The sequence below is a fragment of the Biomphalaria glabrata genome, chromosome 6, assembly GCF_947242115.1.
Source record: "Biomphalaria glabrata chromosome 6, xgBioGlab47.1, whole genome shotgun sequence".
NCBI lineage: Eukaryota > Metazoa > Mollusca > Gastropoda > Planorbidae > Biomphalaria > Biomphalaria glabrata.
The window spans coordinates 12,165,198-12,191,198 of record NC_074716.1 but is presented as its reverse complement, the minus strand read 5'-3'; the positions used below and the strand labels follow the sequence as shown (position 1 = coordinate 12,191,198).

Here is a 26,001-nt window from a genome sequence, read left to right as displayed (position 1 = left end):
AAGAAAGAGAGGAGAGAGAGAAAGAAAAAGTGGAGGAATAGAGAGAGAGAGAGAACGAGAGAAAGTGAGGAGGAAGAGAGAGAAGGAGGGAAAGTGAGGAGGGAGAGAGAGAAGGAGAGAAAGTGAGGGGGGAGAGAGAGAAGGAGAGAAAGTGAGGGGGGAGATAGAGGAAGGAGGGAGAAAGAAGACTAAGACAAAACGGTTCTTGTAAGTGATAGTGTTTGCACGTGTGTGTGTGTGTGTGCTTGTGTGCATGTGGATGCGGTTTATTGAAGAAAGAAAGATTGGGCAAGTCAAGACTCTAACCGCCATGCTCCCCCCGGCCACACCACTCCCCCTGCCTGTTGATAGATGCCCCCAGTGGGGCGAAGCTAGGGCTTGTTCCCGGTGATGGAAAGCTTCGGGAACGGGACTGGATAAACAAACGTGGAGCGCGGCGCCTTTGTTGAAGACACATAGCAGAACGCTTACAACAATAACAAGGGGAGATAAATCTGAACAGGGGCAGCAACTGGCAGATTTTTATGCTCCCTGCGTTCCTTCGGGGCATTAACCCAACCGTTCTAAGTAATACTTTGATACAGAGTCTAAAGTGACTACAAGTCTAACAAGAAAGTCTAATAAGAGTTACAAAACTTATAAATTACAGACGTTCCTTCAAAGTATAAGATAAGTACGTCCTATCCATCAGAGGTGGACTGGGTGTAAAATTCGGCCAGGGCATTTCTACACCAGTACGAGTGCAGGACAGGAGAGAGAGAGAGAGAAATAGAGAGAGACTAGTAAAGCATTTGTAGTCAGTGTACAATTGCGTGGTATTGGCTGTTATTGATTGATTTATTATAGTACCACACTATTTTGGAGATCTTGTTGTGAAGTTCTTGAGTTTGATCAAGTTAAATGTGTTGTGTTGGGCAGTGTATGCAGAGAGCCTGGTTAGAGAGGGTCGTAACAATCTATAATTACTTTGTTCCTCAATGAATGACTGTAACTTTTGAAACATTTTCTCCGAGCTGATGACATGTTCAGACACCTGTTCTAGTCCATGGATAGAAGGTTGAAAAAAAAACTACAATTAAATGCTTTTTTTGGAATCACTCACAATGACCTGTTCACATTTTTTGCTTTGTTCGGTTGAGGTTGAGGTCACCCTGTTGAAGACCAACATGCCAGTTGCCTTGATTAAATAAAAAAAAACAATAGCGGCATCCCCTGGAGACGGGAACTCGACAGTAGCCTCGTGTGTTTGTGAAAGAAAAAAATGAGTGAAAGAAGAATAAAAAAGAGAGAACGAGAGAAATGAAACAACAGATCGATGCCCTTTGGAGAAGAAAAAAGAAACGCTAAGCGTAATTCTCTAGTGGCCATGGAATTTAAAGATTAGAAATCTACATAATGTGTGTGTCTAGTCGACGGAGCAGAGGTGGTAGAAAAAAAATGATATGAGCTCAATAGCGAAAGATAAAGATCGACCTGTAGGGTGTTATGGCTGAGTGATAGAGCAATCGACAACATCTCCTGAGATGTAGCGAAACTGGGTGGGAATTTATTCTGCTACCTAAAGTACATCCAATCTAATATTGAGTCCCTTACAATAGGCAGCTAAATTCTAATATATAAAATCAACGTATCCTAAAACTGAGCTATGATACATTAAGTTACGTATCCTAGAACTGAGCTATGATACATTAAGTTACGTATCCTAAAACTGACCTATGATACATTAAGTTACGTATCCTAAAATGACCTATGATACATTAAGTTACGTCATTTCCACGACCAAGTTCAACATCTAACTGCGACAAATCCTCTCCTGTTAGTGGACTTGCGTGGAGGGGGGGGGGAGGTCTAAGGTCATTACATGCGTTACTTAGAGGTTTAAACAAGACCAATCGTTGTTATCGCTATAACAATAGGCAATAGGTCTCGGTTTTTATATGTTAATAAATTAATAATAGTATCTATTTTATAATCTATATGATAATAATTATATCAAAATATATTTAGTTCTCTCTCTTTATATTAATAAAAATAATACCAGTAATTCTTGTAGTAGGTATTGTATGAGTGTAAGCGTGTGTTAAAAATCTCTATATCAATTTTTTGGTATAAATACTTATTCTGCTGATAGCAGAGGTAAATCTGTAGAGTTCTTACTATGAGTATTACCTGAGCTAGCCAGAAAAAAACAGTGACTTGGCAGAATTTAAGTCATTGGTTAATATGAATGACTGAATGCATGACGCGTAGGACGTAATCATCTTCTTTTTTGAAGTAACGTCTGTATTATATAAGATAAGAAAAGATTACCTTAAAAAGCTCTTAATAAAACAATGAATCGGGCTCCCTTACATAGGCGACTACCTGAACAGAAATGAGCAGTATGTGCCGACCATCAACATCAACATCTTACCGCCCCCCCTCCCCCGCCATCCCTTTTAAAAGTACGACCCCCCTACCCTTTTCCACAAGCACATCTTAGGGGGTTAAAGTACAAGGAGAGAGGGCGATTATATTTCTCGCCAACACTCACCGACAGAATAAATAAATATTTTATAAGATTATTATTTCATATAAAGTATTTACATTAGTAACTCAATATTTACACAACTTGCGTAATTATCAATTTCAAAAGCTCATCCGTTAACCTTAGGGGTTGATGATGGAGGTGAAGCAATGAGAGGAGAATCATCTCTACCTCCCCTCCCCTGAATCCTGTGATGTCTATATTGTATAATGGCTCTTAACCCGGAGTTGTTGTTTTTTCCACACATTCTCATGATTGTCATTTTTAGCGGCCCCGGAAAGGGGAAAAGACACTATAAGTTTTGTGTGGAATGTCTGTCCGTCCGTCCATCTGTCTGTCCGTCCGTCCATCGTCCGTCCCGTTTAGATCTCGTAAACTAGAAAAGATAGCAAAAATCCGACGTCATAATATTTTAAACCATTCAAAGTTCTGATGCAAAGGCTACTTTTTTTTCTTTTCAGAAAGCGAAAAATCTAATTTTTTAAATCACTTATGCAAGAAGTTTTTTCATAAAATACACCACTTTTACAAACTCGGGAGGCTCTTCAATATGGGAGATGACTATTTACCCTATTTATAACACATTTATGCAAATAGATTTAGATTTTTTGTCCCCCAAATTTTTTTTTTACCTTTGTATTGCTAAGTTAAGTAAGTTCTGTCATACTAATTACTACATTTACACAATTTTTTAAACTTATTTTTAAAGAGAAAAAAATCTATTTAGTATGCATATACGTTGGGCATAATTTAAAACAACAATTAATAAGTAGTTTTTCATATTATCGCGTGCACTGCAGCGCTACATAGGGACACTAAAATACATAACTTAAGGAAATTTTTTTTTTTTCGGAAATAGTTCATTCTTGAGGATTTGAATAAGAGATTGACCCTTTACAAAACAATTAGATCAATTAGATATTTTTATAAGACATCAGTTAAGCCAGGTTTACATCTAACTTCACATTTACTTTCACCTATCCTTTGGTCTGCTAGACCGCTGGGGCACCACACAAGATCTGTCAACCTACTTTCTCCATTCTTCTCTGTCATTTGTCTTTGATAGAATTTCATTCTGATGTTGTTTTTTTGAAAATGTGGAAACCTGCCTTTATACTTGCCTGGGTGGACCACTTCGGGGGCCGATTTTGAGTTTGTGTTTCCACACAAACTGTCTTTGTAACCTGTTATTTTCTCATTTTGTCAGCTTTTGCCTAAACTCCCGGGTACCTAAATTTCCGGGTGCCTAAATTTTGTGTGCCTAAATATCCAGTGCATTAATTTCCTAGATTCGGGATATTCATATTTACCAATTGTTTTTGTTTAGCGCAATTTCATGCTTTTAGCTTTCTCAATACGCTATGATCACTTGTCCGAACAATTGGAAGGGGGTGGAGGGAAGAAAGAACGGGGGTATCTGGATGATCGCTTTTAAATGTATTTTAAAAAAGGGAAACGACCTGAATTAGAACTCCTTCTTAGGTTTCTCAAGCCAACATGGTAACCACTCTGCTAGCGAAGAGCTTTTGAGCATGGAAGATTGTATAGTTAGCTATTGTTTCTATTTCATGTTTGTGTTAACGAAGACTCAGACGACAGCCTGTAAAGGGGACTAAGTCAGCTTATACCACCGCTAGAGTCAAGTACAATTTATTTCCCTTGTTCGAAATAAACAAACTAATTAATTACCAATAGTTAATTTACTAATTAGTTGTTTTTTATTGTTTCTTGTGTTGTCGGGTAAAAGAAATAAACGGGGAAAATGTCCGCTTGATTCGAGATTGGGTGTGGGAGAAATAACGTGGACACACTTTTGACCAGACATAGTGAGTCAGCTTTGTAAAAACAATAATATTTATTATTTTCTCGACAGTAAAGATGAGTCAATACTCGACCTGTACATTAAATATACTTTGTTTTCTATACCATAAAAACAAAACTTTAAGACATTTCTTTCTGGTTAAGTTACGGGGTCAATCTAAAGAATATGTAATTAATTGCCAGAAAATAACGAAAGTATTTTTTATTATATAACAAGCACAGAACGAGCTGACCCAATTCCAATATAATTTTAACACTCTGTAGACACTATATATCTAGTTATATTTTAATCGTGTTATAATTAGATTTTTTGATCCCCCTTGGATCAATATTACTAAAGAAACCTACCCTTTTCCTGTGTAAAATAATATCTTAATTTAAATAAGTTATAAACAAACAATAATTAGGTCTTTATATAGTGTTAATAATTTACATACAGTGCAAAACAAAGTGAAAAATATTGCGTAAAATATAATGTGTTTTTCAAATCATATTCAATCTGATTTTTAGTTGTTAGTATCATTATTTAAATTAATACAAACTTTATAGTAAAAGCTATATATTGGTTAACCTAATTTTAGCTACTGTCGCTGTCAATACCTCCTTGGTAGAAACATTCAAATGAAGCAGATTTTGGGCGATTGGATGAAAAAGATTTATTCGGTTAACCCTTGACCCTTGGCGTTCGCTATTTCCTTTGGAGGTGAAGAGAGGACGGAGCATTGTGAGCTTGTGTAATGGCGCGGTGTTATTAATATTTGTAAGAACCTGTTGGCTATGTCGCTGCACGAGCTGCCTTGTAAACAGCATCACGGAAAAGGAACTGAAAGGTCAGAGGTTGAACGTGTGTTTTTGTTTTTGTTTTGGCAAGCTTACAACTGAAACAATCAATTAACCAAAAATAATTAAAAACTAAAGCTTATATAATTGAAAGCACCGACCAATCACTGCCATGGCTCAATACTGCAGGGTTTATCTCCACTTTTTCTTTATAAAACAAAATGAATTAATTGCCACTAATCGATTAGCTAACTGGTTAATTCCATGCAGTGTCTGGCTGGGGGGGGGGGGGGTCCGAAAATTATTTTTACATTAAAAACTAAATTGGAAAGAGTGTTTCCGCTGATCATGGCACAGTGGATACACACACACACACACACAAAGAAGAGAGAAACAGAAGCCCCCTAAACGAGAAGAAATTCATTCATGCCCCTTAGCTAACTGAGGGGCGCAGTATGCTCTCACAGTGGGAATTCAGAGGGAAGGGGGCTTTTATGATGTAATGACAAAAAAACAAAAAGATAATTCAATCAAAATTTTACGGTTGTTCTTTTCCTTTTTCGCTTCAACTGAGAATCTTTTACAATCGATCAACAAAATGACAAATTGTCTGCTGTATTGTGTTAATAGTCATAACTAGTCGACCGGCGACGTAGCATACGCCGCTATTTTGTAGGGCCGGCCTTAGGCCAATGCAACCTATGCGACCGCAGTGGGCCCCGCACTTTCATAGGACCCGCGCTAATGCTAGGTGTATCAATTATTACTTTAAACCATTTTATAACTTATAACAGATTTCCCGCGGCCTCCTGTCGATTTACCAGGAGCTCCTGAAAATCTCATGAAATTGCAAAATATACGAAAAAGTCCTGGAAATCTCAGGAAATTATTAAAATCTTTAGAAAACATACAAATCTCCTGAAATATATAGACAAAAATTGTCATTTTGGGCGTCATTCAATATGGAAAACGCCAATCCTACGCACGATATTAAAAAAAAAAACGGCATTATGCCGTAATTTTGGAATCTGGTGAAGGAAGGTTCTCGCGCCTCAAACTAATAAAGAATTACTAGAGGTCAACAATTCTCAAAGATAGATTGAAACATTTGGTAATTCTTGCTATTGAGCATGATCTATGTAGGAAACAGAATTCTTATGATATATTGTATGACTTCGCTACACGCGTCTCGTATAGTAATTCTGTGCGTAGTAAAGAATGAATAAAATGCAAAGACGAATATATTTTCTAATACAAACTCTTAATTTTCACATTATCCGTATCCCTACCCAAACTGGGCCCGGCGAAATCCTTTTCGTATTGGACCCCACAATGGCTAAGTCCGGCCCTGCTATTTAGTGACGGGTGAATACAGAGTAGATTACTTGTTCTCTTTCCATGACTTCTTGGTCACAATAGTTAAGTCTGGCTCTGCTATTTAGTGACAGGTGAATACTACTTGTTCTCCCCCCCCCTCTTTTTTTTCGTGGAGTAACTTGCAGAAATAAAAGAGTGATCTTTCCTTTACTTCTTGTCCAAACTGCTGAGCCATAAAGAGAATTATATAAATAGATATTGCGTCATTTTTTATTATATTTCGTGAAGACCGCTTGACGGGAAGTTAGGTAATTTCAAAAGTGTTTGATAATCATGAAGAATTCTCTTGTGATATTTATTGACTAGTTTTTGGGTTTATTAGTTAACGTAGTAGCTGTATTGAACAAAGAACTTTAAGTACTCAGCCGATGCACTTATTTTTAATATAAAAAGATGCAACAAAGCTCCCTTTCAGACGTAGCGGCGCATGGACCATTAGAGAATTTTACCAGTTTAGCCAACGGTTGAGAAGGACGCCATCTTGGTCTGTTCAAAGATGGTCACAACCCAATGAAACTCGGTGAGCTTTAGAAATGTCTCAAATCCATAATTAAATTTAAGAACTCGCGCTGTTACTTAGGTAGCCACGCCCCATTTATCATGTCAATTTAACTTTTTATACTTTCCCTCAAATACCGAGTGAGGGGAGAAACAATACAACTTTGCACCACTCTCCCTTTTACACACACACACACCATACGCACACACTTGTTACTATAGCAATACAATACGATTCATCGGACCATATCGAGACGAGATCGTTTTGTCCTGATAACCGACTGGTCCAATAAACCGGATTTGGAAGTTGAATAGGATTTAAGATTCTGGTATAAGAGTAAGAGGCTGGTCCAATATACTGGTGGTTCCATAAACCAGACGGGACTGCAATTAGAAGGCCGTAGATTAGAAAGAAGGCAGTATTCATGGTGCTGCAAAGACCCAGATCTGGCCTATATATTTTGTCACAAAGCAGATTTGTTTTATCTTATCGAGCGTTCCTTTAGAAATGAACATTATTACGTCATTGTCCCAATCTGCTGCTAGACGGCAACAGCGGGCAAGGTTTGAACTCGGAACCACTGTGATAACAGTCCGAGGCTCATACCACGAGACAGAGCAGATAAAACTGTAGTCTGTCGAGGGTTGATGTACGTTCATAGTCTTGACCATTCTTCAACAATAACATGACATAGTGTCTTGTAAGACTTCTACGAGAACATGATATAGTGTCCTGTAAGACTTCTACGAGAACATGACATAGTGTCTTGTAAGACTTCTACGAGAACATGACATAGTGTCTTGTAAGACTTCTACGAGAACATGACATAGTGTCTTGTAAGACTTCTACGAGAACATGACATAGTGTCTTGTAAGACTTCTACGAGAACATGATATAGTGTCCTGTAAGACTTCTACGCTAACATGACATAGTGTCTTGTAAGACTTCTACGAGAACATGATATAGTGTCTTGTAAGACTTCTACGAGAACATGATATAGTGTCTTGTAAGACTTCTACGAGAACATGATATAGTGTCCTGTAAGACTTCTACGCTAACATGACATAGTGTCTTGTAAGACTTCTACGATAGCATGATGTAGTGTCCTGTAAGACTTCTACGATAACATGATTTAGTGTCCTGTAAGAGTTCTACGAGAACATGATTTAGTGTCCTGTAAGACTTCTACGCTAACATGATATAGTGTCCTATAAGACTTCTACGCTAACATGATATAGTGTCCTGTTAGACTTGGGTTAGATTAAAAACAAAGCACAACTAATGAGTTAAAACAAGTAAAATGCATTCTGAAAAGTTACCAGTTCAACTAATCAGGACTTATCTTCACGTAAATACAGTTTTTAGTTAAGTTTCCAATTGTGAACAACTAAATTAAAACATTTGGCGAAAACAGAAGTTACCCTAGCCTGACAATGTCCATTTTTTTAAAATGTGTTAGGTGCTTCCGCGCAGTGTCTTATGCTGATAAATCAAACGGAGGTAACACAACCCAGTAACACAGTCGAAAGGCCAACAATTTAAGATAGTCGACGCTGATAGTGAATGGTGAACAAGTAATAATGAAAGGAACCATCGAATGTCGTGGATCTAAATTTTTACGTCTATAAAAACTGCCTCTCTAAAGCCTTCAGAAGTATTCTGTAAATGTTTCGCTATTCTTCCTCAAAACCTTGTCTTGTTTTTACTAGTCGCATCATTGTCTCTAAGCTAAAACTTCCCCAATTTACGAAACAACTAATTCCTAATTGTGACATAACAAATGTTAGTTCTGTACCTAAAAACCTCTGGAACCTACTTTGGAAAGACACAGCTACAGGACATCTTACGATGAAATGGTTGAAGAGTTACAATCTTCACTTTAGGTTTATATTATCACAACGAACATATGGTATAGCCATATGGTGTGTCATGGAAAAACAGAATTTCGTTAGAAGCGAAGAAGAGTCTCGAACAGATGTCGGCGGTTGCTAAAGAGGGCGCTTAGGGTTTCTAAAAGTACGATGGTGATTACTTAAATAGACCAATACCTGGCATATATTTTATAAGTTACAGATGTTACTTCAAAAGATAAGATAATTAGGTATGCGTTCTATCGACTTCTACCTGTATCCGTCTGTTAATCTAGTCGAGCATGTAAATTAGAGACTCCATCTAAGTCGTTACTTTTCCTGGCTGATTCAGGCAACCCGCTCCATGCGCTAATGTCAATAGGGAAGCAGAGACACTTGCAAGAATTCGTTCTAGCATATGGAATAAGAAATGTGCCTTTACCTTTGTGTCTTTTTAATTATTTCGTTAGGTTGTGTGTAATTTTATTAGTAACTTATCTTTCAGTGATTTATGTAACATTGCTACGTTACTTTTTTGGTCTCCTGTCCTGGAGTAATTCCTATTAAAATGTATAAAAACTTTATAGCGGTATTCATTTGTCCGTATAACGCTTTGGGCTACAACAAATCATTAAATGTTTATAAATCATCCAGTCAGGAGAAGTAGACTCTCAGTTTACAAACAGAAAGAGGAGAAAGAACAGAGAAATACTCTCTAAGCCTGTTGGGACAGCCGAATAAAAAACGGAATAATATGTATGATGAGTTTCTAAAGTAAAAATAGAAACAAGCAAAATACTTTATTTAAAAAAAAAAAAAAAAAAAAGGCTTATCTAAGGGGAAGAACTCCACATTTTACAATTATAGATATGTTATTTATACATAATTTGTTTCCCCCCTTTATCGATTTTAACAAAATAAGAATTGATCAATAATTGGTTGACCATTGGTTGATTTTTTACTTGATTTTATTTTGTAAGGTACAATAGATAATTGTGGAAAGTTTCAACTAGATCCGAGAATATATGCGGAGTGGGGTTAAATAACGTGTTCAACATATGTACCAGACAGACAGACAGACAGAGTGAGTTGATAGAAACTTTGCAATCAAATAATTATTATTCTGAAGAAAGAAACATGGGAATGGTAGGTAAATCTGCAAAAAAAAAGGTAGGTTAGTTGTCTCAGTTGACAAACTGTAACAGACACACTGATGAAGATATGAGTCAAAGTTTTATTGAAATGAAATGTGCTTGGGTCGATGTAGAGTGATATACATAACATTTTCTGAGGGGGGTCGCAAAAAAAAAAAAAAGTTATGTTTATAACATAAAAAGGGGATCGAGGAAATGAATTTGGTTTTACAATCTTTAGGAGGTGAAACTCAAGTATATTGGGAGGTGAAATTGTAACAATAGGAAAGAACAAAAAGGTTATACATATAACTTTGAAATACTGTAACTATTTTAACAGCCAAGAGATCGGATACACATTTGTGGCCTATTAAAAACAGTTGTTAAGTCTCCTGCATGTCCAGTTATGGCATGAGACGAGCTGAACGAAAAGAGTTATGTTTCCTTGTGTCATTTCAAGCTAGTCAAATGAAAATCTGTTTATCTTTGACTTACATTGCCTGTTCTCCTGCCCCCCCCCCTAAGTCAAACAGAGACATGAGTCATTGTCCACTCTTGACTACTTAACAGAGTGTGTATCTATGTCACGGCTTAACTTGCGAAGGGGGGTGCGTGTGTACACCAAAGGGTCATTGGTCTTAGCATCGATTGTGTCCTGCGGACAAACATAAGAACCTGCGAGTGGTCAGCCGTCGACCGGATTTGTGATAATGACAATCTGGGGCAGGCTGGAGTCTGACAGAGGCTAATAGATTCTTTCAGGCTCTGATGGCAGTCGAAATGAAAATATTCTAGAGGAGCTTGGTCTGGATCTAATAGAGTTACACATTTAGACAAGATAAACAAAAGAAAGATCTAATATAGTTACTAAATCAGCTTCGAAAGATAAACAAAAGTTGATCTAATATAGTTACTAAGTCAGCTTCGCAAGATAAACAAAAGAAAGATCTAATATAGTTACTAAGTCAGGTTCGCAAGATAAGCAAAAAACACTTATTGTAATTACAGACAAGTCAAAATTGTTCATATAGTAAAGTCTTCAATATATACATGCGGATGTTTGAGCTTGTCGCTACTATAGATTCTGACCGACAGTTTGAAACACAATTAAACATTTCTTCAGTTATTTCTGAGTTTTCCTAATGAGTGGATGTAGGCCTATGTCTTTCTTATTATTATTTAAAACATTTTTAATGACCAAGTAGTATATGGTAAGCTTTTAATACAGCTAGAAAACAATCATCTAATTATACAAAAAAAAAAAAAAGAAGCATTAAATAGCTTCTTTGAACAATATTCTTTCTTAGTTTTTATGATAAATAACATGATAAACAAAACAGAAGAACTACATAGAATGAGGTTTGGGAAACAAAATAATTGTAGCGGTACATAACTGTTGCTCTTCTCGGCTTGCGATTTTAAAATTCTGTAACTATGGAATGTAAAGATTTTAACTATGTAGCTGGACGGTAGAGGGAAGCCACCAAACGAATGGGGAATTGAACGGTCTTAACACGTTTTCTCCTGACATTGAGTTAGTATTGTTTGTATATACTCTTTATTGAACACAATAGCATTACACTGAATAAGAACCAACCTTAAAGCTTCCTGACATTGAGTTAGTATTGTTTGTATATAGGCCTACACGTTTATTGAATATTATAGAATTACACTGAATAAGAACTAACCTTAAAGCTTGTAAAGGATATGACGCTGTTCTGATCATGTGGTGTATACTTCGGACTGTCACCATGATGTCCCTAAGTTTGAACCCTGCCCGCCCCAAGCCCCAGGCAGGAGAGGCTTTGGTCAGGATGAAATGATCTTTGTTTCTGAAGGAACCGCACGATACTTGTAAAATAAAACAGAAGATGCCGCAGAGATTCGATGACGTCGTTTTAAAAAAAAAAGGTTTCGTTAATGCAAGCCTATAGTTTGTTTGTTTTTTTTGTTCTCTCTAAGATGCGAGTCCAGCAATTTATCTCACCTTAAGAGCTAATGATGGAAAACAGATGTCTGGTCTTGTTCATCTTATAAACAGGAGATAGAGAAAAAAATAAACAAACAAATAAACATTTGCAAACTTGCATTACGCTTGGAGAAAGTGACTTGTTAATGGAACCTATAGGAGGTTGTGGGGTGGATGGAGGCGGGGAAATAAGAACGTAAATTGATCGTCTACCAGACCTACATCGTCTGCTAGCGAGATTTCGAGTCTGTGAAACAAAAACACTTAGCTGGATGTACTCATTAACAACATTATTAGACACAAGCTTGATCAACGATACGATATCATAATAATATAATTAGAATAATACATGAGGATTTGTCATCAATGGCGGGAAACTATAAATAGCTAGGTTTTTGGTATATCCGGTGTATAGAATAGCACAGACCTATATATCGTCTATGAATAGGTGATACTTTCTGTGAATTTTTTAGCAATGCAGAATCAAAATTCTAAACACTTCCATTAGCTGAATACACACACACACACACACACACACCAATCAAAAATTTAGTTGGCAGCTGTGATCTTTCAATTAAGCATCCTTGACATTATTTCGTTTATTTCAAAATTTCCCCCAATCTTTCTCTCTTTATTGCCTAACCTTTTTCTGGAGTTACATTTCGAATATCGCCTCTTCGTCCAGACATGTATTCATATCGCTTTCTTTTCTTTTTCTATGTTTCTATATTTAATGGCTTTAAGAACGTAAACAGGATTTTAAAAAATCACGAGATCAAAGATCTAATTTCAGTATTTACAAGCAATCGTTAACATCACCAATTAATACTGAACTCATACAATTAAAATCAAATGTAAATCAATTAAAATCAAATGTAAATCAATTAATATCAAATGTTAATCGATTAAAATCATTAATGCTATTGACAACAACGTCCTCACTGCAATATCAACTTTAACCAGATGTTAAACCCATCCCCCCCCCCCCCCCCCCAAAAAAAAAAATACCGTAAATCTAATAGTGACACTAAACTGTTCTCTGCCCTTGCCACTACCGAAAACATTTGACTATCTTTTACGTGAAAGGACTTTTGAAAAAACACATCATTACAGAACTTCTGTTAACTCTGTGAAGTGAACGTTCGAATACGTCATTTCTACCACACCCCTTCTCGGATCAAGTAGAAAATTTGCACAAACTATTAATTCAATAAAAAAAAAAGTATTATTATTCATCAAAAAATAAATTAACCAATTAGTCGATTAATTACTGGTAATTTATTATGTTTCATATCAACAAGGAAATTTAGTCCTTCAGTATTAAGATATTGCTAAATGTTAAGTTTCTGTCCCCTAAGATAATTGCGCACATTATTTCTCCCACACCCATTCTCTGATGAAGTTAAAACTTTAAATCGTTATTTAGAGTAGCTAACAAAACATAAATCAAACAAAATACCCAAATTAGTAAATTATTTGTTTGATATCGAATAAGGGAAATAACTTCTACATTATAGAGAGACACAGTGATAAGTGGAGGAGTTCTTTCTTTTTAAAAAAGGATTTTTGTTAGATTTTTCTTGTTTGATGATAGAAATAACATCCTATCTAAAGCTAGCCCATACAAGGTACTAGTCCTAGACGCCCCTATAAAACAAACAATTCTATAAAGAGCTAGCTGGCGTTGAAATCAATGTGTAGTTTATATAGGACTCTCTCAAACGTGATCATCAGAATGCAAAAGAATAAAGCTTTTCACTGGACCTACAAACATTTGTCAAAATTTGAATGACATCCACATAGAACAACACTCTATACGACTTATCGAGATTTAAGAGTAAACTTCCAGATAAAGATATGGTGGTGGGGGGGGGGGAGGGAGTACGGCCATCAAAGCCAGGGACTCAAAAAAGCCCCTCCCCCCCATTTAGTTTCAGAATCAGAGAAATACCAATGGTATTGAATTACTGGCCAGGGCCCAAGCACAAAAGAGCTCTCTTCCGGAAGTACTGGACCTGCCATTCTTGCAACCAATTTCTAATCAACCGATCCAGATCCAGTATCATACACACGACAAAATCTTCAAGGTAGTCACGTGGTGTACAGCCAAATCAAGTTATGTCCGGCATCGTCTTGGGTTTTCTTTGGACCACTCTTTTGGGTTTTTTTTAGACCACTCTTTTGGATCTTCTGTTTGCTTTTCTCTATGGTCTTTCCCTTGTCTAAGTTATCAGTTTGTCTTCTTTTTCTTTGTCGTTTATGGTATCTTTTCCTGTTGCCCATTTTGATATTAAGTAGGTTTTTTTTTCTTATTAGTTTCTTGGGATTTGTTGAAGGGGCCGAATTCTGTCAATTAAACATGTTTGAGTGCAATTTCATAACGAGGCTTTACAGACGTGAAGCGTCCTCCATACATCTGAGCAGAAGGCGGTTCTGGCAAGACCATTTACAAACTATGAATTGATGAAATAAAGATCATAAAGTTGAATATATGGAACATACGTGTGTACGTAGAGGTCTAAAGTAGTCGGAATCAATGGCGTTTCTGATCATCAATATTTTCACATAATGATTAATATTCCTAGATAAAGCATTTTAATGTACACTGCTTGCTTAATCAAACAAAAATGTTTAAATATCAGCTTCTGTCAATAGGCCTATGTCACATAACGTAAGCGTCAAGGTCGTATATTTTTTAAAAAACTTGTTTTGTTTGTCGCTGGTGTAATTGAGAACAATGAGTAAGTTGGTAGTTGACAATTGTTTGCCAAAAATAGCTTCGATGGTTCCGGTAAGGGGAGACGACGTAGATTGTAAGAGATTGTCAATGGAGATACATTAACTGTTTTAAGGCCTCAGCGACTGTTGTAAATGTATAGAAATTCAATTGCATTGTTCATTTGTATGTTTATCACTGTAGTAATTTTAAGTTCTGAAATCAAAGCTTTGTATTTATTTACAAAGTATTTCTATTTGAGTTTATACTTTATATTAGAATCTATGGCATTACGATGGTGTACAAACGGAGGCCGACATTACAATATAATAATATTACTATTACATCACAATCTCAAGAACAATCTAAGCAATCGCATCTACACAATCTCATTTTACAGCCTACATCAAAAAACACTGGTCATTAAATCAAATACTTTGGTCAATAGATCAAAAACAGTGGCCATTAGATCAAATACTTTGGTCAATAGATAAAAAAAACAGTGGCCATTAGATCAAATACTTTGGTCAATAGATAAAAAAAAACAGTGGCCATTAGATCAAATACTTTGGTCAATAGATAAAAAAAAACAGTGGCCATTAGATCAAATACTTTGGTCAATAGATAAAAAAAAACAGTGGCCTTAGGTCAAATGCTTTGGTCAATAGATCATTTATACAGTCCTCTCACTGGCCACCCTCCACTAAAAAGTCGTAATGGACTTTTCATGCTGTAACAATGTTCACTGCCATCAAATCTTTAATAAAAAAAAAACCACAATGTGAATTGATGTGTGTATAGAAGTGTGTGTAAATATAGCCTGAGTATCACATTTCTCTAACTGTGGTAGAACAGATATTAACAAACAATCGTATAAGAGAGACTCAGCATTTAGAAACATTGATTGCACTGGATCTAGTACGCGTTATTTATATCGCACCAGACATGCGCAGAGGCTCTTCTCCGATCGCCATAGCAACACAAATAAACTAAAGTGTCATATCATATATTGTAATGGAAAATTGAATATTGACACGGCGCGATGTTCTGTCGCTCAACCGACATACTCCCTCCTCGTCTTCTGTTTCCTGTTTCGAATGGCAATAGGGCTGTCAGGACATTTTGGTGACATGGCAGACGCAATACCAAATGACATAACACTATGTCTTTTACGGGCCAATCAATGTCTGCACGTGCAGCTACACGATTTCTAGCATTTCCGGCACCTGCAAAAAATCATTTCTGTCTGTCCAGCGGTGTTTTTCGTTTACTTGTTATGGTGACAGACAAACGAAAAGGTCCACGCTGCATAAAGGAATCGATTGACTAGACTACATTATTTATTATGTTCAGAGTAATGAGAAGAGTAGGAGTTCTTCTTGTTTAATGATGCCTTACACTTCACCTACATTGTGGTAGCTGTCTGGGCGTGTACTATGCGCTCCTAACCCATTAACCAATTAGCTAATTAAATAGTGGAACTTAATTAATTTTCTTTTATATATAAAAGGGGAAATAAATCTTATAGCTTTGATATATTTAGCTGTAAATATGGAATTCTTCCTATTGATACAAACAATATACATATATATATATATATATATATATATATATATATATATATATATATATATATATATATATATGTTTGTGTGTGTGTGTTTTTAAGCATTTTTTTTTATTTTTTTGCTTAACATTTCCATCCATAAAGGGAAGTGCTAGCTAATAGGAGGAGTTGTAAAAATGTTACTAATGTGTACATTTCTTTCAAGGTATGAAAGTGTACTACATCTATTAGTTTATTCACTTGCAATTAAATGTAGAGGTCATGTGACGTACAATATACTTATATATATATATATATATATATTCTTTAATACTATTGTAATACTCCATTTTTTCTTGGGTGATAAATAGTAATAAAATAATAATGGCTAATTTTAATATCTATCTATTACACACGAAAAACAAAGGGAATTAAAACAAAAAAAAAACCAATCCTTTAAAAAAAAAAACATAGCTTACCTAAAGGGGAAGAACTCCGTCCTTAAAAATATCTACCAATAATGCACAAGTTATTTCCCTTATTCGATTTCAAACAAAATAATTAATTACCAATAATTTATTGACTAATTGAGTATTTTCGTTTATTGATTCATGTTTTATTAGCTACAATAAATAATTGTTTAAAGTATCAACTACATCGGAGAATGCGGGAAGGAGAAATAGCGTTAACAATTATTTAAGGGGACTAAACCCAATAATGCCAATAAATTTAGCCATATATGTGAATACTGAATACCTTGATAATGAGTTACCAGTAATTAATTTTCTAATAGGTTACTCGTTTTATTTATTGATTCATGTCTTGTCTATGTCAAGAATGATTGTGCGAAGTTTCAGCTTGTTCCGAGAGTGGATGTGGGAGAAATAACATGTACACTTTTTTTACCAGGCAGACAGACAAATAGACAGACAGAGTGAGTGGTTGTAAAAACAAAGAAAAACAAACTTACGTCATATGTGTATCCTAATAGAAAGATCCATGACAGGAAGGAAAAAAAACAACAACCCTGTCGTGTTTGGGTGTTATCACTACAAATACAATGAAAAAATGAATCGATGTTATCACATATCAGTCTCTTGTTAGCTGCACTCACACGCCACCAGCTGCTTAAGCAGACACGGCTACCGCAACTGTGCACACACTCTCAGCGCACAGCACGGTCCAGAGGAGAGAGTATTGACGCTGTGTTGTGTGTAACAACCACACGCACACATATAACTGGCACAATAGTATGGTATGCACGTTAGCACGCCACTCTGAACACGTGGTTTTATGCTATCCGTTTATATACAAATAAAAGTCAAAATGAGCACTGTAAATAATTTAACTCACGCTGTGAAAGAATGGGCCTAATTCTTTGAATGCAAAAAAAACAATGAATATATGTATAAACAAATGATCGTAGTTGGCAGCCCTGTGCTGTTGTCACATTTGACTATGTGATAAAGGTCAGTGCATGAAACAATGCAGGTACTATAGTTCTGTCTTAACCAGCGCACTCCATCACGCGCTGACCGAAGACATAGAAGGTTTATCTTCAGTACTCGTCAAGAGCGCGCACGTGCACCCGCGCGCGGCGTTTGATGTGATTCCCCTGTAGTCTACCAGTACATAACAAGAGAAATAGTACGGCTCTGCCTACCCGTCAAATTACACTTTAAGATCGGCACGAGGGAATAGTACGGTGCTCGGAAAGTATCATGTATGTGCAAAATAAATATAACTTTTATAAGATGTGCGTCGCTTGAAATAAAAACTAAAAACATTAGCTTCATTCTATTTGTTTTGAATTCGATTTCTGGACTGAACTATCCGAGCTGTAGAGAGTAAGGGCAATCGATCATTGTACCATCCACATAAGAAGGCCGACATCTATAACTTCTGAAAGTTTGTACTTTAATTTGAAAACATACAGGATGGCTGTCAGGACGAGTGACTTCCCTTTCCTTCTGTCGCTTGTCGTCACATTTTGTGAAGATACCTAAATGTTTTGTTAGGACATATTAATATTTATTTCTAAGGGCACTTTTGAAACATGGTAGTGGGATAGAATTTTTTTTTTTTTTTTGCTTACCATCTTTTTCATATAATCAAAATGTGAAGCGGGGGTGGGGGGGGGGAGGGAGTACAAGACCCAGAAAGATGGGGCCGGAGCCGGTCAATTTATTTTTCTAGTGAAAAATGTCGTTCTATTGTAATTATAAATCCATGTTTAAATAATAAAATCGCATTATTACCAATGTTGTTTTTAATTATATATTGTAAGAAACGTCGTGTCATCTTCTGGTTAAGACCTTCTAAATGTAAAGTTTTCGCGAGAGGCATCTGCAACAATATCAACTCAATACTATTTTGAACTTTCAAAACGTCAGCTTTAGCGCGATTCTCCTAGAACATATGACATGAGTCAGAATGGTCAAATTTCTCTCGACTTTCGTAAATCGTTCTGTTGGCGACTTTTGTGGGGCAGAAAAAAGTCCCCCGACAACGCTTAACACAAAAAAATGATCTTAGGACGATCTCGCCCATTACTGACCTACGTGCTCTATATGTACCAGGAAGGTCTCTCACATACGTCATTAGATTTCATTTTACCAGACCAAAAGTGTGCTCTAGACCCCTGGAGAAATAACTTCATAGCTCTGATTTCAAGAAAACACTTCAATTTTGTCCCGTTCTTTTTTTAATTCAACCTTTTATTTTGGTACATGCACTCCTCTTACTACGAGACAAAGTTTGTTGTAGAGCCAAGGACATTTTTCTGAGGCTGAGATTGAAGGAAAACGCATGGTACTCGTGCGGACCGAGCTGCGGGAGATTGTTTCTATTCAGTATTTCTTAAGTTGGAGGCGCGGTGGCTGAGCGGTAAAACGCTAAGCTTCCGAACCGGGGTGAAGAATGGGATTTTTAATTTCGGGATCTTCGGGCGCCTCTGAGTCCACCCAGCTCTAATGGGTACCTGACATTAGTTAGGGAAAAGTAAAGGCGGTTGGTCGTTGTGCTGGCCACATGACACCCTTGTTAACCGTAGGCCACAGAAACAGATGACCTTTACATCATCTGCCCTATAGACCACAAGGTCTGTAAGGGGAACTTTTTTTTTTATTTCTTAAGTTACATCCATATCTAATACACAACACAAAGGACAATTTAACAAAGTGACGAAGACTTCTGAGGGCGCAGTCGTCATCATTAAATGTTCCACAATGTTGGCTTCACCAGCAAAATTACCTTTGACAAAAAAGTGTTGATTTATCTTGTAGCGCGCATACTGTGAAGTCCGACTGTCATTTTTTCCCTGTAAAATTTGTTACATTAACATTGTTATACTCAATACTGCGGACTAAAAACAGTGCTATAAGGACTTTCACTTCACCGGGTCGGGGACAAGGGTTACTTGGTCGCAAATGTCGACAGTTCGTTGTCTGAGTTCATGATCAATTACACTGTTCATTGTAATGTACCCGCCGCAGCTCATCAGTTTTATAAATTCATCATTGAAAATATCAGTTTTTAATGGTTAAATAAGAAACAAAATCTCAGATCTCTGAACACACATAAATCCGAAGCTGTTCATAGTTTATTGTTCATAGTTGTACTTAAGATGATTTGGTTACTATCAAGGCCAAAGGTTTTGCACCACACTGACAGAGTTCTACGAGACGAAATTATTTTAAAGTTCATGTAATGTCTGCCAGTAGAGATTTGCTTCAAGCGAATTCCAGATATTAGCTAGAAATTGTCTCCTGTTGTCTGGCTATGTGACTGAAGACTTGCATTGAAATCTTCCAAGCAGAGCATGGTTAAAAGCACACGACAAATCCGGAAGTCCCATGTTTTCTTTTTCTTTTTTTCTTTTTTTTCTTTTTTGTTGAGAGCAATTAATGGCATTAGAAGAAAATTTAAAAAAAAATATTTTTTTTAATAAGAAACCTCAGAATTTGCGCTATTCAATTTTAGCTTTATCATCATAGGAATCCTAGGGCCTTAGGCCTCTTTTCTTTGCCTCTTTATTTGGCTTTGTATGCCTCTTTTGTGGGCTTTTTTTTGTGTGTAAGTTCTCATAATTCACAAGTAATAATCATAAACAATTGAAAAGTGATTAATCTAAAAATATAATAATAGTACTAGAAATATTATTTAATAGCAAAGACATACTACCTGACTATTGAAACCACCAGAGACAGAAAAATGATACAAGGATCCTCTACCCCAGAACAATCAACACAATATCAAATATCCCTGACCCCTACACCCCATTTCTAGAATACTGCCTGAGTATTGTACAAGCATATGAAAATCAAACTAATTCGTTTATTTTTTTGGTCAAGAAACTACAATTCATTTAATATCTACTAATTTGTAGACATTTTCAAAAAAAATAAAAATAAAACTAATTCGTTTATTTTTTTTTTTATGATGACCACTTCTATATTATAGTAACTACTTTGTTAGATCCAATACAAAAGTATTTTAATCAGATTAGATTCTACTAAAATTGATGTCCTTCACTGGAGACCAACAAATAGTGAATTGCACTTATCTAAATTTTTAGTTTGTTACTTATAAATATGGTTTTAATGTTTCTGCATATCAAATAATGAAATAAGCGCGTATTTTTTTTTTTTAAACAAAGTATAACGTTTTACAATTTATCATTGCATTGCAACCAGAATGCTACATGTTATTCCTTTCCTTACTAGTCTATGCTAGCTATGGTAGCAGGCCTTATTGCAGCTATGGTAGGTAGCAGGCCTTATTGCAGCTATGGTAGGTAGCAGGCCTTATTGCAGCTATGGTAGCAGGCCTTATTGTTTAGCGAGGAAGTTGATATCAATAATCAAGTGATGATAGTATTTTATAGTGCGAGCGTGTTAGGCCGAAAGGATATTCAGACATAAAGCAATCAAGGATGTCTTTTATGAAAGAAAGCCTTGTGAACCTGATTCACCCAGCGCTGAATGCAGTGTACTTGATACTGTGATACCTCGTGATATCTCGTGATATTTTTTGTTTCTCTTATTATATTCTCTTCATAGGAGTTTCCACGCAGGTGTTAGTGTTGGGTCAAGGAAAACATCGGCGGATCAGATAACCAGTTTTTACAAGGCTTATATCAGCTCACTCTATCTGTCAGTTTGTTAAAAGTTTATACACGTTATTTCTCCGACACCCAATCTCGGATCAAGATGACATTTTGCGCAATTATTTCTTTTACCTGACAACACAAGAATCAATAAAAAAAAAATTAGTTAATTAACTATCGGTAATTAATTATTTTGTTTATCTCGAACAAGGGATAAAATCGTACTTGACTGAAGAGGTGGTATAAGCTGAATAAGTTCTTTTTATCGGTGGCCTCTCTAAATTGAAACAAACAATATTTAACTGTGCAATCTTCTCTAATCATAAGTAGCTCACTAACAGAGTGGTTAGCATGTCTGTCCAGTCAGGCCAGAGCCACGAGTTCTGGTGGTCTCCATTTTTTTTTTGTAGTGTAAATTTTTTTATAAACCAATTACGTTAAAATCCACCTAGATATCCCCTTCTTTCTTACTTCCCCCCCTCCCAATTTTCCCAACAGGTCCAGACAAGTGACGGTATTATAGTGTATGGAGAAAGCTAAAAGCATGAAATTGAGCTAAACAAAAACAGTTGGTAAAAATATTTGTAATCGCACAAGTTTATTGTTGTCAAGATCTTTTAAAAATTAAATTACATGACTGATCTAAACTAACTGATAGAATTTTTTAGAAGTTTTTTTTTAAAGTATTTTTTTATGTCGTTCAAGTTTTATTCTTAACTCTATTTCTTTATCATTTTTATAATTCTTCGAGCACTATTTCAATTTTTAAATCGTCATTTGAGTTTTTTCCTTTTCATTATGAAGTTTTATTGAAGTCTTAGGTTGTTTGTTGTTGTTGTTTTTTTTTTAAATATTACTTTTTCCTATTATTTTGATTTTCTAATTTTTGTTTCTATTCTCTATATCTATTTCAACAGTTTTGCTTAATTCCATTTTCGTTAACGATAATGTCACTAGCGCCAAGAAGCAACATATTTATCAGATGATATTGTCCATGGTTCCCGTAGAATATCTATCAGATGATATTGTCCATGGTTCCCGTAGAATATCTATCAGATGATATAGTCCATGGTTCCCGTAGAATATCTATCAGATGATATAGTCCATGGTTCCCGTAGAATATCTATCAGATGATATAGTCCATGGTTCCCGTAGAATATCTATCAGATGATATTGTCCATGGTTCCCGTAGAATATCTATCAGATGATATAGTCCATGGTTCCCGTAGAATATCTATCAGATGATATTGTCCATGGTTCCCGTAGAATATCTATCAGATGATATAGTCCATGGTTCCCGTAGAATATCTATCAAATGATATTGTCCATGGTTCCCGTAGAATATCTATCAGATGATATTGTCCATGGTTCCCGTAGAATATCTATCAGATGATATTGTCCATGGTTCCCGTAGAATATCTATCAGATGATATTGTCCATGGTTCCCGTAGAATATCTATCAGATGATATAGTCCATGGTTCCCGTAGAATATCTATCAGATGATATAGTCCATGGTTCCCGTAGAATATCTATCAGATGATATAGTCCATGGTTCCCGTAGAATATCTATCAGATGATATAGTCCATGGTTCCCGTAGAATATCTATCAGATGATATTGTCCATGGTTCCCGTAGAATATCTATCAGATGATATTGTCCATGGTTCCCGTAGAATATCTATCAGATGATATAGTCCATGGTTCCCGTAGAATATCTATCAGATGATATTGTCCATGGTTCCCGTAGAATATCTATCAGATGATATTGTCCATGGTTCCCGTAGAATATCTATCAGATGATATTGTCCATGGTTCCCGTAGAATATTTATCAGATGATATTGTCCATGGTTCCCGTAGAATATCTATCAGATGATATAGTCCATGGTTCCCGTAGAATATCTATCAGATGATATAGTCCATGGTTCCCGTAGAATATCTATCAGATGATATTGTCCATGGTTCCCGTAGAATATCTATCAGATGATATAGTCCATGGTTCCCGTAGAATCTGAGTCTGAATGGAACTAACGAACATTTTATTACGAACAGTTAGTTTCCACCTCCTCTCTGAACGCCCCTGCCACTGTCCATTATTACAGCAATCAAATATAAATATCATGGTGTCACTTCAACCGTTCACAAACAGCCAGACTAGGGCCACTAAGTAACCTGGTTCTACTCCGAGTGGTCACTTCATTCCAAGTTAAATCGATAAAAAGCATTGCGTGGCTATTGACACAATAATTAACTGGGTTGCTCAGATATAGAGGTCAGTAAAAGTCAGACAGGGGTGGGGGTGAACAAGGTAATAGGTTCCATGAAAGTATCTGACAGGAAAAAAAATCTTTGAGTCATTTCTGACTACCAATATTACTAGTATCCAAGCCTGTTGAACAGAGACTGACTATCAAGTCAAATATAAGGACGTAATGGAAAAAAAAAAAGGAAAGTTTGTGTTTTCACATAAACTAGTAGACAGCCCCAGTGGGTCCACTGAACGGTAATCAATGCAGCTAATAAAGAAGTTTTTGCTATTTTCGACACCCTAAACAAAAAATGTGAAATCAGAAAGCAACAAGGTTTCGTCATTGTTATCTTATCTTATAAAAAAATATATAATGATTACGTCCTACGCGTGCCCCTGGGTCAATCTAGTTACAATCACTGACTTAAATTCTGCCGAGAGAAACTGGGGTATGAACGTGCATCTTGTGTGCTATTGTACAATAACTGTACAAGGTTTGCCCTATTTATGTGTTGTTGTTTTTTTGTTGTTTTTGTAATGCAAAATTGTACAACAAATTTCCTCACGGATAATACAGATTATTATTATTATTATTATTATTATTATGTTAGAAATGAACGAGTAGTCATTCTCTGGCGCTGCCAGGGTCGAGTTTCGCTAAAGAGAAACAAAATTCATCGTAGTCCCTTTAACAGTTTCCACTGAGGAATTTTCTGGTGATGTGGCAGGTCTGCAGCAGTACCGCCCTCTGACAGGCAACGAAGATGTTCCTAGGAATGTTAAGGGCCTTGAAGGTGTCTGTGAGGTCAGTTGTTATTATCCCCTCGGTTGATATATTGTTATTTTGGACAATTTCCATAGACGCTTAATCTCCAAGCCTAGGTTCCCATATTTTCTTTGTTTTTCTATCTCAGTTTTTCTTAAATTATGAGACAGTGGTACGGCGATATCGATAATGGTAGCGGTTTTTTCTTTTTTATCAATGAACAGCAGATCCGGGCGATTGAAATCTACCGTTTTGTCGGTCAGAATAGGCCTATCCCAGTACAGCAGATGTTCAGTAGACTCGAGAACCTCTTGCGGAAAGTATTTATAATAAGGGGGAGTGTCCTTACCGATCAATTTGTACGTCAAAGCCAGGTGTTGGTGTATTAACTTTGCAACTTGGTTATGGCGACCTAGGTAGGCTGATTCTGGTAGGGCTGGACATCCTGCCATAATGTGTTCAATCGACTCGCCCACATTTCCACATTTTCGGCATTTGTCGACAACATTGAGTTTCAGGATATGCTTCTCGTAATTTTTTGTCCTGATTACTCTGTCCTGTATTGCTGTAACAAAGCCTTCTGTTTCAGGGTAGAGATGACCTGCTTTGAGCCATGTTAAGGAAGCAGCCTTGTCGATGTTGTCCCCATGTAATGAAGCCGGAAATTTTCCGTGGAGTGTTTTTTCTTCCCATTGGCGAATCTCATGCCCTACGTCGTCCAAACCGACATTGACATTATTATTATTATTATTATTATAATAAAACATTCTACCAACTAGGCCAGCGGGCATTGCATATGAAACATATTATTTATTTGTACGTTTATTGCACTTAAAACTCTTAAGATGTTGCGTAAGGCAACAAGAGTGACTACTTGCGTGATTTTCTACATACAATTTTCTAGAAAGAGATGAAGGAATTGAAGTCACAAGTTGTTATGTTTGGTCACATGAGCCACTATGTAATACATTTTTGTTACAGAACTTATATTATAACCATTATGCAGTTTGTCTGTCGGTTTGGTAGAAGATTCGTACACGTTATTACTATCACTTTCCTTTCTTGGATCAAGCTGAAACTTTGCACGATTGCTCCTTTATTTAACAAAACATGAATCAGTTGAAAGATTAACCAATTATTCAATTATTTGTTTATATCGAATACGGGAAATAACTTCTACATTACAGAGAGATATGGTTGTAAGTGCGACGTTCTTACCTTGAGGTGAGCTTAGTTTTTTTTTTTTTATTTTTTTTTGTTTATGTTTTGCTTGTTTTTAAAATGCAGTTATCCCCCTTTGTGTTTTTTAAAAAATCATTTTAAAGGTCTCTGTTTAGCGAGCCGAGAGAAAAACATTCGACTATTCGACCACTGTTCACTCCCTTTCTTCCCTAGGCAGTCTAACATCTTTAAACTGACAGTCGAGTGCAACAGCATTCGTTTAGGTTTTTGTTTGTTTGTTTGTTTTCTGCATTCAGAAATGAAATGGCGATCATTCATTATGCATGTACCTGAACACCGCCCGGATGTTGTCTGCTGTAATGTTAGACCAGAAACCTCGTCACACCAATGGGCCGGGCAGAGATTACATATCGTTACGTAATAGTGCTAGCACATATAGATCTATACAGTGGCGTAGCAAGGTACCCGTGGGCCCTGGTTCA

At 36.3% G+C, this 26,001-nt stretch overlaps 1 protein-coding gene across 3 annotated transcripts in view; it reads right to left on the bottom strand.

The window, feature by feature from the left end:
- The window catches only part of LOC106076703 (potassium voltage-gated channel subfamily KQT member 1-like), a 167,807-nt gene extending 150,013 nt beyond the window's left edge, over nt 1-17,794 (bottom strand). For all 3 annotated transcript variants that reach the window (XM_056031618.1, XM_056031625.1, XM_056031622.1), the window contains exon 1: nt 17,189-17,794. The gene's annotated coding sequence lies outside the window, so the exon portion shown is untranslated. The remainder of the gene's footprint in view (nt 1-17,188) is intronic.
- Between the last annotated feature and the right edge of the window lie 8,207 nt (nt 17,795-26,001).